Below are 15,989 nucleotides of genomic sequence, written 5' to 3' on the forward strand. Positions count from 1 at the left end.
TTAGAAGAGAAGCAGAAAACTGGCTGGGGGCGGGGGGGAGGGAGGGGAGAATTATATCCAAGAGTTCTGATAAAGACCTCATTTCTAAACTACATCTACAATTTACTCAAATTTATAAGAATACAAGCCATTCTCCAATTGATAAATTGTCAAAGAATATGAACAATTTTCAGATGAAAAATGAAAATCATTTCTAATTATATGAAAAAAAAGCTCTAAATCCCTATTGACTAGAGAAATGCAAATTAAGAAAACTCTGAGGTACCACTACACATCTCTCAGACTGGCTAAGATAACAGAAAAACATAATGATAAATGTTGCAAGGGGTGTGGAAAACTGAGACATTAATACATTGCTAATGGAGTTGTGACTTACATGAACTGATGCTAAGTGAAGTGAGTAAAACCAAGAGAACATTGTACACAACAACAACAAGATTACATATGATGATCAATTCTGATGGATATGGCTCTTTTCAACAGCAAAATGATTCAGGCCAATTCCAACAAATTTGTGATGGAGAGAGCCATCTGCACCCAGAAAAAGAGTTGTAGGGCCTGAGTGTGAATCCCAACATAATATTTTTTATCCTTTGTATTGTTGTTTGCTTATACTATTTTTCTTTCTCGGTTTTTTTTTTTGCCTTTTTATCTGATTTTTCTTGTGTAATATGATAAATGTGGAAATATGTACAGAAGAATTACATATGTTTAACATATATTGGATTACTTGCTGTCCAGGAGAGAGGGTGGGGGGAAGAGAGGAAGAAAAACTTGGAACAGAGTTTCACAAGGGTGAATGCTGAAAATTATCTTTATGTATTTTGAAAATAAAAAACTATTATTATTTTATAAAGAGAGATGTACCCATAGCATACTTTTAAATTAATCTGAAATATTAACATTTTCTCTATACATTTCTTAAGTCTAAACAATCAACAAAACACTAAAACAATTCCTGATTTTTAGCATTTCTGAGGTGTAAAAGCAATTTAACAATTGGCTCTCAATGGCCAGTTTGAGTTGGCTCCAGCACATTCTTACTTATTTGTAAATTCTGAAAACTTACAAATATCCTTGGAAAATAGGATTTAGAACTAAAAGAGACTTTAGAAGCCATCTAATCCAACCACTTCTTTTTATTAATGAGAAAATTTCAGTCTCAGAGTAGTGATGGGATTGCTACAGATCAGTATTTCAGCCCAAATCATTTAACTCTAAATGTAGGACCCTTTCTACCTTACCACATCACCTATCGTGATCAATGTGAGTGCTTACAACTTTTGATTGTTATGCTATAAAGCTGGCTTTTTCCTCTGATAAAAATAAACTAAAAAATAAAGGTAGTAGTGGTTCAATTACCAAACAAACAAAATAGGGAGAAATAGAAGACTTTAGTTCTTACACCCATGCACTCCTAAAGAAGCTTCTTTGAAACAAATCAAAAAATGAATTCTTCAGCTATTATCTGGAAAATGCCAGCCATCGCCCACATAAACATAGAAAAAGAAAATTGAGAAAAGGATCAGCACAACATGATACCAATTTAGTTTATAAGAAATTAAACTTTACATTTCTACTTCCCAGCAAAGGGTAGCACAGGTCAGCCTCCAAAGGAACGTGACATTAATAGGCTAAAAGAAAAAGATCAGTAACTGAGAACAGCTGAAACTAAACAGAACACAAAGCATCCCTAGACATTAGGGTATCCAAAATGCAACCACAATTGTCTGTTTTGATTTCCTTCCAGCTAATCTTCTGTGCTGATCATAAAACTGGAGCCATAAAGCAAAATAAAAAGGCAACTTGGAGGACAATGGAGATTAAAATCTAATGGAGAGTCTGAAAGAGGTAGAGAATTAACAAAACTAAGTCTTGGTTGGTAGGAAAGGCATGTCAGATTTGAGAATAGAATTGTAAAAAAGAGGTTTTTATGCAAAGTCTTGAGACTTTTGAACAGCTAGGAGTGCAGTGGAGTGAGCGCTGGGTTTGGAACCCGGAAGACTCATCTTTCTGAGTTCAATTCTGACTTAAACATTTACTGTCTACATGACACTGGGCAAATCACTTACCCTTGTTTACCTCAGTTTCCTCATCTGTTAAGAGACCTGGAAAAGGAAATGGCAAACCACTCCAGTATCGTTGTCAGTCATCATGAGTAGGACAACAGAAACAACTGGAAAACAACACTGAGAATTTTAGGAGGGGTCCTAGACCAGCTGCTTTCACTGCTACTCCCCCACACCTTTCAAGATTACTAAAATAATGGCAATTGTGGAGGTGGTCAGTCTGGAAGACTCATTAGCAGGTTTAGAGAATAATAGATTAAAAGGAATAGACCAGCTAATCCAATCTCTTCCTTTTACATATGAGGAGACTAGAGCCCAAAGCTGAGTCTGGATTTGAACCCAGATTCCCTGGCTCAAAATCCAATGTTCATTGCTTTTCAAAACTTAAATCATATTTTTTTCTTCACATCCACATGTAAGGCAATTAGCATATGGAGGCTCTTAATACTTTTTCAACTAAGGTTGTACTGAGAACTAAAGAGGCAGAAGGGATGGGAAAAGAAAGAAGATAGCTTTCTCCAGAATATAAACTACATGAGGTGATCACAAGACTTAAAATAGCATCTGGTTTTCAAGCATAAAATTCCCTTATGGGATATTTAGAGGATTAATGGGATGCTTTTTGATTCCTTCAATTTCTTTTTTTTCCTTTTTTTTTCTTTTGGGTTGCTTCAATTTCTTAGGGAAAATAGTTCTTCTTGGAAGAAAAAATGTTTTCACTGAAAAAAAACTTCCAAGTTTCTAAAATCAAATTCATTTTTATCTAATACTGATTACTTCTTTCAAATACATGTTATGCACAAGCAAAATAGCTTATGAGATGGATCTCCAAGGATCAGATCTCAAATTGTACTTCAAATCTATATCATCAAAACAATTTGATACTGGGTAATGGAGAGGTTGGCCAGTGGAACAGATTAAGTACATAATATACTGGAAGGAAATAAGAAAGGTACCCTCATGTTTGGTAAATCCAAAGACTCCAGATATGGGACAAGAACATAGTATTCAGCAAAAACTGTTGGGAAAACTAGAAAGCAATCTGAGAGAAACTAACTATAAACCAACATCTAACACCACATACTAAGATAACTTCCAAATAGGTACACAATTTAGACATAAAAGGTGACAACATAAATTAGAGGAAGGAGAAATTATCTGTCAGAGCTATACATAGCAAAAGAGTTCACAACCAAATAAGAAATGAAGAAATTCACTAAAGGCAAAAATAAAGAAAGGAAGAGATTCACTGGAGATTAAATGGAAAGTTTTAATTACATAAAATTAAAAAGATATTTTTTACAGCAACAAAACAAATGCAACTTAAATTAAAAGAGAAGGAAGAGAAGAAAGAGGAGGAGGTGGTGGAATAAAAGAAAGAGGAGGAAGAGGAGGAGAAAATGGAGTTGTCCATATTTGGCTCCATATTTGGGGCCAAATGCCTACTATTATAAAATGAGTTTATGCCAAAACAAAGACATGAAGATACAACTACAGATAACTTCTTTCCACTATCAGGATGTCGATTGTTATCTATTCTATCATAAGAAAACATGAAAAAGACTCAAAGGGGCTGCTTTTTTGTCCTACTTTCCTACAATATTTTTCCTACAATAAAAACATTGTTACCTTACCTTTATAATGCATACTATAAAGTCATGAATCTGTTATGTTATGCACAAATGGAGAAATTACCCACCTACATAAGATGGACACATCAAAGAGATATAATATCTTTATTCTCAGCCAACACTAATACTTTGTCATAAAATGTACTTCAAAAGTAACAACAAGAATAAAAATTCATCTTGTTTATTTCTCCTCATTTGAAGCACTTTCTGATTATAACTATTTTCAGTTGTTGTTTTAACTAAGTAGCCTGCAATAATGTTGTCTAAAGTAGTGCTTCATACGAATGTTTGTGGCAGCCCTTTTTGTAGTGGCTAAAAACTGGAAACTGAATGGATGTCCATCAGTTGGAGAATGGTTGAATAAATTGTGGTATATGAAAATTATGGAATATTACTGTTCTGTAAGAAATGACCAACAGGATAATTTCAGAAAGGCCTGGAGAGACTTACACGAACTGATGCTGAGTGAAATGAGCAGGACCAGGAGATCATTATATACTTCAACAACAATACTATATGATGACCAGTTCTGATGGACCAGGCCATCCTCAGCAACGAGATCAACCAAATCATTTCTAATGGAGCAGTAATGAACTGAACTAGCTATGCCCAGAAAAAGAACTCTGGGAGATGACTAAAAACCATTACATTGAATTCCCAATCCCTATATTTATGCACACCTGCATTTTTGATTTCCTTCACAAGCTAATTGTACAATATTTTAGAGTCTGATTCTTTTTCTACAGCAAAATAACGTTTTGGTCAGGTATACTTATTGTGTATCTAATTTATATTTTAATATATTTAACATCTACTGGTCATCCTGCCATCTAGGGGAGGGGAGGGGGTAAGAGGTGAAAAATTGGAACAAGAGGTTTGGCAATTGTTAATGCTGTAAAGTTACCCATGTATATATCCTGTAAATTAAAGGCTATTAAATAAAAAAAAAAAAACAAGCTAATTGTACAATATTTTAGAGTCTGATTCTTTTTCTACAGCAAAATAACGTTTTGGTCAGGTATACTTATTGTGTATCTAATTTATATTTTAATATATTTAACATCTACTGGTCATCCTGCCATCTAGGGGAGGGGAGGGGGTAAGAGGTGAAAAATTGGAACAAGAGGTTTGGCAATTGTTAATGCTGTAAAGTTACCCATGTATATATCCTGTAAATAAAAGGCTATTAAATAAAAAAATAAATAAATAAAAAATAAAGTAGTGCTTCATAAACTTTCCCCTTGTGATCCCTTTTTGCCCAAGAAATTTTTACATGACCTGGGTACTAGATATATAAAATGGATATACAAATCAAATATTTACTAGGTAATAAGTCATAACTTCCCCACATTATTACATTACCCACTTTGGGGTCACAACCCACAGTTAAAGAAGTTTTGGTCTAAAGCAAGAGAAAAAAACTTAGTTATATATTTAAATAGAATCTTCTCATCAACATATTAAATATTTACCATGTATGAGATGTTAGACAAGAAATTTTACCTCTCAATTTCCATGTCTATAAAGTGGGAGGCAGAAGTATTGAGCAAGATGATTTCTAGGCTCCCTTCTAATTCTAAATTTTATAAAAGATGACCTAAATTTTTTCAGATAGCTTTTATTACAAAAGTCTGGAGGTGACTTCCTTAACTATTTCATAAGATTTTAGATCTCAACCATTAACTTCTAGTACATTATATCTGTATCTTCATGTCTTTGTCTTGGCATAAACTGGTGACATCATTTTATAATAGTAGGCATTTGGCCCCAAATTTGGAGCCACAAATTTTGCCTTTTGTTATAAAACAAGGCACATATCCTGCCTCTGTTCATTCCAAAGACCCACTGGATCTCTCCATGAGACACCACCAAACCACACATTTTTTCAGTTACTTCCAGCTCCTAAGAGAGAGGAGACGTAATCAGATGTAATTTTTTTAAAGAAGTAAAATAAAACCAGAAAAACTGACTTTGGATAAATTAAATCTTTGAAAGGCTCTCTGGATTCAATCCACTTTGTAATTAGATTTTAAGTTGCATAAGAGTAGCATACAATTAAAATGTCTAGATTTCAAATAGTTAAGGGGGTGAATCTTATAGTCAGAGGAAATAAGGAAGAAGAGACTGAAAGCATATTCCCCAGATAGGAGCTAGGGAGGAGTTGATGTGCTTTGTGATTTCATGACTTCCCCTCTTTCTGTGATCATCAGCTCATCTCCCTATAATAAAGTACCTTGTCCTAACCACACAGCACCCCAGAGGCAGATGAAGAAAGAAGAAAATGATAATAATCAAGAAAATTAGGAAATGAAATAAAGAAGGCAAGACCAAGGAAATGAGGCCCAGGGAATGAAGGAAAAGGGCAGGACATTGCAGGACATTTGGGGATATATGACTGCAAGGTGGCAGGGGCAAATCAAAACCAGGACCAAGATTTGGTTGAGCTGCGGCACATAGGAAGGGAGTAGAGCTAATGCTTGTGGTTTTACACACAAAGTATTTGAACAGTTATTCCAACAACAAAAAGTCTAGCAATGCTCTTCTCAAGGTTTCATCTACCATCTCTAAACACTGGCCATCTTCCATACCTGAGTACTTTCCCCCTCCCTTCTATCTCTTAAAATTCTTACTTCAGTTCATGAGCCACCCGCCACCCATAGCAACTCTAATCAGGTACTCTTAGTCATGAGCACTCCCTTCTTCCTCAAATAAGCTTATATTGTGGCTCTTTTCAACAATGAGATGATTCAGGCCAGTTCCAGTGGTTTTGTGACAGAGAGAACCATCTACACCCAGAGAGAGGACTGTGGGGACTGAGTGTGGATCGCAACAGTATTTTCACTTTTTTGTTGTAGTTTGCTTGCTTTTTTGTTTTCTTGCTTATTTTTTTCCTTTTTGATTTGATTTTTCTTCTGCAGAAGATAATTGTGGAAATATGTATAGAAGAATTACACATATTTAACATATATTTGGATTACTTTTTTAGGGATGGAGGTAAGGGGAAGAGAAAGAAAAAAATTTGGAGCACGAGGTTTTGCAAAGATAAATGTTGAAAACTATGCACGTGTTTTGAAAATAAAAAGCTTTATATAAAATGCTTATATTCACTTATCTGTTTAGATATACCATCCCCCTAGGTCAGATATTACTAACTTTTGCTATGTCACAGATTTCTTTGGTTGTCTATAGAAGCCTATGGACCCCTTCTCTGAATAATTCTTATAAATGTATAAGATTTATAATATAAATGTATAAAACAAATTATATAGGGTTACAAATGAAATTAATAATAATGAAACACAGTTATTTTAAAAAAAAATAAGTTAACTCCTCCCCCTCCTTACTAGAGAAGACAACTAATAAAATAAAATCTGAGTTCAAATAATAAATTTCATTTTTTGTCATTGTAGCCTTATTACCTAGCATATATAATAGGCATTTTTTAAAATGCTTATTGGATTGGATTGGAGCTAAATGTCATTTGATCTCCAAATTTTCTTTTTTTTTTTTTTTAGCAAATTTTGATTACGATTATCAACTGAGATAATTAAATACAGAGTTGGAAGAAATCTGAGCCATAAGGGGGAGAGTTCATCTTCCTGTCTCCCCACCCACTCATTTTGCCTGGGAGACATCTTGCCTCTGCTCTGGCAGCTGCTTCATGCATGTAGGTGGAGTGAAAGCTCCAGTCAAAAGCCTACACAAATAATCAAGTGGATTAGATGATCTTGAAGGTCTCCTCTGGCTCTACCATTCCTTATGGTAGATGTTGATGATGTTATTGTTTTCATCATTCAATAAATTTACCTTATCTCTTGTTGCTGTTATGATAGAAATATGGAAAACTTCTTAACTTTCCTGGGTCTGAGTATCCACATCTGTAAAATGAAGAGAGTTGATAAAATTATCTTCAAGGTCTCTTCTGACACTAGCATTTTATGTATTACATGTTGTTGCCATTATAGTATCATTAAGTGATAATGATGAGGAGGGGAAACAGCTGTTAATAACAACATCTGCGAACTCTATAATATATTAGATCCAGAAGGAATCTTTTAACATCATCTAATCTAACCTTCACATTTTTTAAAAGAACAAAACAGAAAAGTTAAGAAGTTCCCATCCTCCTATCATAACAGCAGCAACAAAGTCAAATTCAGCTAATAACCAATTATTGAAAACTGATCGTGCTAATCACTAGGAATACTAAGAATGGCAAAAAATAAAAAGTTCCTGCTCTGAAGGTATGCACAGTCTAACAAGGAAACAATATAGAAACACCTGTGATCAGATAAGATATATATATCAGGATAAATTGGAGATGATCAAAAGAGGAAAACATTAAGGGAAATCAGGGAAAGGTTTCTGGCAGTATCTGAGCTGAGTCTAAAAGGAAGACAAGAAATCCTGGAAAGAGAAATAAAAAGAAAACATTAGACAAGCCACATTATTTTTCTAAAAATTAGAGTCTCCTCATCAGTAAAATGAGTTGAACTAGATCATGGAACCTTTAACCTTTTGAGTCATGGACCCCTCTGGCTGTCTAGTGAAACCTATAAACCCTTTCTCAGGAAAAAAAACATAGTCTTTAAATGCATAAAACAAAAAAACATAGGAATGCAAAGGAAAACAATTATATTGAATTATAATTATAAAAAAATGTTAATTCATAGATTCCAGGTTAAGGATCCCTGGGCTATCTAAAAGTCCCTCTCAAATCTAAAATGTAATGATTTTTCCATAGTTCTTCCTGTTTGACCCACAAACCACATTCTTCAATTAGTCCAAGTATATGCTATGCCATCTTTCAGATTTTAGGTGGAAGCAGTGCACTGTAAAATCCAGACTTCTATTTCTGTGCCTGAATCTTTATAGTCATAATAGTCTTCCTTTCCTCAGAAAGAACATTTCTGAGAGAAGGTTTTAAAAAGGTCAGATAGAGTTCTTGCCTAGAAACTCTTATCTCTCAAAAGGGACAGCCTGTAAATCTTTCATTCATATATATAAGTACATATGTATATACATATATTTGTGTGGATATACATATATTTAACACATATACACATATATATGGAAAAAACCATAGAGGGTGTTTTTTTCTCTCTGACATCTAATACATAGACATAAGAAACACATACCAAAAAAAAAAAGTTATTTAGTTTATACTCCTATAATTTTATTTTCCATATATGGGCTTTAAGTTATCCCCTCCCTTCTCTAACCTTTAAATTTCTTTTTCTTCCCCAATTAAGCAGAGTGATAGTTAAATCATATCAAGTTCTCACTTCTCTCTTTTGATTCTTGTATATATCATCATATCCTCTGATAATTCCTTGATTCATGAACATATAATAAAGATTACTGAAAAATATGTTTTAGCTAAGATATAAGAACTCTAAATATCAAAGAAGTTATAAAACCTTTGCAATATGTCTTGGAAATTTCTTTTGAATAAATGTATGATAGGTACCCATAAACACAGATAGATTATTTATCAGGCACTTAACATATACTAGACATCATGCTAAGTGCCAGGGCTACATATATAAGTAAATAAGAGAATGTGCCTCCACAAAGTTTATACTTGGGTGCCTGGGAGGATTGTGGTGTCCTGTACAGAACAAGAGAAGTTTTGAAGATTGTTTGAAAGGGAAGATAATAAATCCTGTTTTAACAGGTTAAAATTTAGAAGTCTATAGGACATGCAGTCAAAAATGCCCATGAAGTAATTGGAGATGCAGGACTGTACCTTAGCAGAAGTCAAGATTAAATGTTTATGTCTGGAAACCATCTTCATAGTCCTATTGGGATTTCTATACAGTTGTCCTTACAGCACCAAGTTTCTTAAATGATAGCCACCATCACCAAATGGTTTCTTAACCTAAATGCATGTATCAAACTATTTTTAATTCAAATAATATATCCAGGATCCATAATTTTCATCAATATGAGTAATCCCTCTACCTTGTTATTGATGTTGTTTGTCCTTCATTCTTGAAGAGGACCATGATCTCAGGGATATGATGACATGACTAAAAGTGAGTTGGATTTAAGTGAGGAAGGACTATTCAAGGTCACCTGCCTCTATTTCCCTCCAGAACCATCAGGCTTTAGTGATCAGATATAGATCAAGACAAATGGAGATGGTTTTGGATGCAATGGGAAAACTTGACTTTTAAGCTAAGGTCTTCACAAGTCTCAGTTTGAGCGATTAAGTTCGATGATTTAAGACTAGGTTGCTAGGTAGCAATTCAGGCAAAGAATCTCCTCTTTTACTTAGTCCAAAAAAATCCAAATTAATAAATAAAGGAATGAATGAATCTGGGAGGGGAAGACCATCAGAGTTTCTGTCTAAGGTAGAAATGACTGATATTTACATTGAGTCTGAGTCAATCAAGACCCAATGACATGGTACTTCTAAGTAGATCAGGTTCCATTCCATTCCCTCTACCAGATCAAAACACCTTGTAAATAATGGGCAAAAAAAATTCATTGCTTTGTGACTAACCTGGTAATGACCTCCCCAAACACTGTGAGGCTCCTCAAAAAAAAAAAAAATGAATCCGTCTCAATGGAGGATAGTCCATTGCTATCCCTACACTCTAAGCCTCTCAAGATGAGTACAAATTTAAAGTGTTTGATTAGCCTGACACAACCTTCAAAAACCCAGGATATCACACATCAAGACATCAGAATAAGTAGAAAATTATTAAAGTTAATGTCCTTGCTTTGTGGAACAATATAGCAAGTAGAAAGGACTTAAAAGCAAAAGACTAGCAAGGACCATACTGACCCCAGTACTATTTTTGGAACAATTATTTTGTTTTAGAATTTTTAAAGCAAGGAAGAAAGTTCAACTTTGTTTTTCTTACTTGGAATCTTGGAAAAATAGTGTTGAACTCTTCAAAAGCACAAGACTAGAATGTGGAGATAACAGAAAAGATTAGCAAGTGCAAAATATAAAAGGTTATTAATTGGTAAGAAACCCAAAAAAGTATGCAAATAGTCTAAGAAAATAAAGTGCCAACACAAGGAATTATCAGAGGATATGATTATACACAGGAATCAAAAGAGAAAAGTGAGAACTTGATATGATTTAACCATTACCCTGCTTAATTGGGGTAGAAAAGGGAATCTGAAGTTTGGAGAAGGGAGGGGATAAAAATCCTAAAGCCCATATATGGAAAATAAAATTATAGGAGCCAAACGAACAAAACAGATCTGAGGAGTAATTTACATTTAAGAGGCTATAGTAAAAGGAAAGAGAAAGAAGAAAAAACACATTCCCTTTTTCTTTATAACTTTTATTCATTTCTTCTTCCACTCCTTCTTCTAACTACTTTCTTTCCCCAATGCCTAGCAGAGTCAGAAGTAGTCTATGATTAGCATCTAATATTTTTTACATGTTGGATACCTATGGAAAAGATAAGGTAGTATAAAGAATAGTGTAGCTGTCACAACCAGGAAAACTTTAAATAAGACAATTCAGGGGCTGCTAGATGGTGCAGTGGACAGAGCACCAGCCCTGAAGTCAGAAGACCTGGGTTCAGATTTGGTCTCAGACACTTAACACTCCCTAGCTATGTAACCCTGAGCAATCACTTAACCCCAGTTGCCTCAGCAAAAATAAATAAATAAATAAGACAATTCAATTCAAAGAGCACTTATTAAACACTTATATGCAAGTTATTGTGCTAAATGTTCACAATATGACAACCAAAAAAATGAATGAATGAATACAACTCTGCAAGAGGAAAGGTAGTTATTTCTCAATTCTACCATTAACTAGATAGAAAGAGGGAAAAATACAAAAGGAAAGAAGAAAACAGAATTAAGAAAAAGTAGGAAGAGAGGTCCACATAAATAAAAGTCACAATAGGATGATAGAGTCAAAAATATTCTGTCATAAGGAATCATAGAATTTTAGAATTGAAAAAAACTGTTAAAATTACTATAGTTCACAGAGTAATAAAGCAGAGAATGAATAGAGTAGAAGTCAAATGATCTACTCAGATTACATAACTAGTTAATGGTAGAACTGAGAAATTACAACCCAGGTCCCCGATTCTCTGGGTAGTTATATTTCCAATTCAGCAACAGCTTAAGAACAAGGGTCTTCAACAATATACTATGTCCATCAGTCCTGCTTCCAGCACACTCTGGAAACTATCATGTAGAGGAGCCTTCTAGGTCCTCACCAGTACCACCTGCTGACCATCTGATCCAGAGGAGACAGGCGAGCCAGCCTGAGAAAGCAGCAATTGCTCTGAGGGTGAGTCAGAAAGCAATGGTCAAACTAAAACTCCTGCCTCCCTTTAAACCCCCGGAGGAAGCCCAGATCCTTCCACCAAGATTCCCTCCCCTGATCCTACTCCTGACCCCTGATATCTATCCATACTCCCCGGCCATCATTGGTGGAAGCAATCCTTTTGGAGGAGATCCATCCCCAACAGCTCCACCGGCACCGACTGTTAACAAATTGCCACTTACAGGCGTCCCAGACCTGTAACCCTCCCCCAGACCCCTGTCATCAAGAGGGTCAAACTTTGTGGAGATTTGAGCTGGCACCTCCCTTGGTCAGTGTTATAGCTCTCGCCCCCTCAACAGTCCAATGTGCTTAAAGCCAGGGAAAGAAATTGCTTGCACCCAGGTTCTTGCCACAGCCAACATGTCAATGTTGTGTTCTTTTTTTGTTTGTTTGTTTTGTTTTTATAGAAGGAAGTAACAGTAAATTTAGAGTATCTACTATATACCTAGTGGCCTAATCCTACAGCCCTGAGCCCTTGTGATCAGACTTGCAGCCAAAACTTTCTGTATATGTTGTCTCATCTCTTAGAATGGAAGCTCTGGGAGGGCAGGGATTGTCTTGCTTTTTTTCTCTTTGTATCTCTGGCACTTAGTACAGGACTTGGTCCTTAGTGAGTTCTAATAATTGATTTTTCATTCATTCCTAACATATTCCCTTCCTAACGTGAAAGTTCATATCCTGGGGGCTGGAGGGGGCACAAAACAAACCAAACAACATGATCACTTATGTTCAGTATATATTGAAACTAGCAATGCAGGAAAATAATGGCATTTCTAGGTTTTAAGTGCCTGTGATTTTGGAAGTAGAGGGATATTTTCTATGGAAGCACAGAAGTCTTAGGTAGCTGCCGAATGTACAGAGGCGAAATGATTTGAACAAGGCTATACCTCTACTAAGAGGAGTTAGGCTACTAAGAGGAGCTAAGGCTGACGATGACTAGAAACAAGAATGGTCTTCCTAAAAGGAAACCAGCTCTAAGTCTAAGCCATGCTATGTCTAATGTAGGTGGGGGGCTAATCACCTACAAAAGGATAGGGATCAGGACTTGGACTTTTGTTTTGATTATTATAAGGAAGTCCCAATAGCAATTTTGCCTCTGCCTCTGCCCCTTCCCCTCCCTCCCTCTCTCTCTGTCTCTCTTTCTGTGTATATGTCTTTGTCTCTTTCTCACTCTCTGTGTCTTTCTCTGTCTGTCTCTCTCTGTCCCTGTAGCTCTCTTTCTCACTGTCCACTGTTCCTCTCTGTCTTTGTCTCTGTCTCTGTCTCTGTCTGTCTCTGTCTCTCTTTCTCTATGTCTCTCTCTCCCTTCTCTCTCTCTCTCTCTCCCTCTCCCTCTCCCTCTCCCTCTCCCTCTCCCTCCCTCCCTCCCTTCCTCCCTTCCTCTCTCCCTCCCCCACTCTCTCTTTTCTTTTCCTCCTTACCTCCCTCCCCTCTCTTTCTCTCTCTGTCTCTCTCTCTCGTTAGAATAATATTATTTCTACTTTGTATGTGAAAAAATAAATGTGAAAAGACACTGAGCAACTTGCACCAGGCACATAGAAAATGAAAATGCCACTTAAATTAACATTTTCCTAAAAGTATTCAGCATTTTCGTTATTAGTGGACTGCCAAGATGAGACATGTAGCCTCCTTGAAAGGTAAATAATTATAAAAGGATTGTTTCCTTAAACACCATCCCAGAAGATTCAGCCCAGATATGTCAATTAATACCAGAGTCATTAGACCTTGACAGCCTGTAGCTGTTTTATGCCATTCTCTTCACTCTAGCCAAATCCTCAAAGCTATAATAATCCCAGAGATTCTTTTTAATAATCTGTAATTGTTTTTTAAATAATAGCCAATCAAAGGAATTTCTTTGAAGATGTTTTGCCAAAAATACTAAGTCTTCCAGTCTACTGATATTCATTTTAGAATGTGGTGATTGAAAGGAATTCTGGGATTATGTTTAGGTCTACTTTTCAATTATTTCCAAAGTCCTAAAATATCTTGTAATGGAGCATGTATATATACCTCTATGTGGGTGTGCATGCACACATGTGTGTATGTGTATGTATATATGTATCTATATCAGAATATCTACTATGGATATAATGACTGTTGGTACTATATCATCATGAATACATCTCTGGAGTTGGAATCAGAAATTCATTTGAAACTGATCGCAAACACCTCCTAGTTGTATGATCTTGGACAAGTCACTGTACATATTTCAAATGGTCTTTTTGAGACATTCAAAAAAAATGAAATATAGTCGATAGAAAAATGGTCAAAAAGACCATTTGAGACATTCAAAAAAAGAGGAAATATAGGCTTTCTTTTTACATAATATTGCTTTTAACTTTTTTTCAGTTAAAAGGCATGAGATATGTCTTCCAAATTTGTTTATGATACTTTTAGAGCATATTCATCTCAGAATCCAAATGGAAGAGGCATTTCCTATAAAAGGTGAAGTCCCCCAGATGCTCCTGTTTGGAGATGCCTTTCCACTAAATGTGTCAAGGTTTGGGACAAGACAGAATCTCCTGAAAGAAATCCATTAATCCTCAAGAGATTATGTGCAAATTAATAAAGAAGAAAAATTAAGTAGATGAAGACTACTTATTGTTCAGATTATAATATGCATTTGGATAGAGCTGGTCTAACAGTATATCTATTTTATATGGACACTGAAGATGAATTACAGTTCCCAGAATTACACTGGAAGAGGAAAATGTGCTCTGAATCTCATTTTACATAAGAAGATATTTGGGTTCAGAGATCATAGGAGTAATAAGTGATGGAGCCAGGACAAGAAATGAGGTTTCCTGAATCTCAGAGCATTGCTCTTTACATTAACACTTTTCATTAATACTTTCATTAATACCCCTTGTGTGGTGATTCAAGGCAATTCCAATGGACTTGGGTGTTTTGCGGGGTTTTTGTTTTGTTGGGAGTTTTTCCTGACACAATTAGAGTTAAGTGACTTGCCCAGAGTCACACAGCTAGGAAGTGTTAATGTCTAAGTTCACATTTGAACTCAGATCCTCCTGACTTCAGTGCAGGTGCTCTATCCACTGCACTATCTAGTGACTTCCCCACTGCACCATCTAGCAATCTCCCTTCCCCCATCCAATAGACTTGGGTTGGAAAGAGCCATCAGTTTCCAGAGAGAGAACTATGGAGACTGAATGTGGATCAAAACATAGCATTTTCACCTTTTTTACTGCTATTGTTGTTTGTTGCTTGTTTGTTTTTCTTTCTCATGTTTTTTTTTTTCCCCTTTTGATGTGATGTTTGTAGCACAGCATGATGAATGTGGAAATATGTTTAGAAAAATTGCACATTTATCCTATATCAGATTGCTTGCTTCTTGGGAAGGGGGAAGGAAGAAGAGAGAAGGAGAAAAATCTGGAAAATGAGGTTTTGCAAAAGGGGAATGAATGTTGAAAACTATCTTTCCATATATTTGGGAAAATAAAATACTATTTTAAAAAATACTTGACTCCTTTGAAACAATTTAATTACCACAGCTTTTTTTTCTTTAATTAATGCAGGAAATTTTAGAAGATAGTACTCATTTTACTATAATTTTATTTAGTAAATGGGTTTTCTAAACAAATGAAAAACTTTAAGGACCACATTTCTGTACTATAATAGAAGAGTAGGTCATGTTATCACATCACTAGATCCTTGAGGGTAAACCCCAAAAGATTTATATTTATATATATATATATATATATATATATATATATATATATATATATGTTTGTTTATATGGGGTGTATATATATATATATATATATATTCTACTGTAGTAGACAAGGGGAATGACTATAATTAGTCTCTAGAGAAATTCCTATGTAAATACATGATAAATTGTATTCTCCTGGGTGCGAGGGAATGCCTGATATAGATATTTTTCCATCAATGCCAGTAACTATAAATATGTCAATCTATTAACAAATACTTGGTATCACTTACTAGGCACAGGGGATGTCCTAG

The sequence above is a fragment of the Sarcophilus harrisii genome, chromosome 6 (assembly GCF_902635505.1).
Source record: "Sarcophilus harrisii chromosome 6, mSarHar1.11, whole genome shotgun sequence".
In the NCBI taxonomy this organism is placed as follows: Eukaryota; Metazoa; Chordata; class Mammalia; order Dasyuromorphia; family Dasyuridae; genus Sarcophilus; species Sarcophilus harrisii.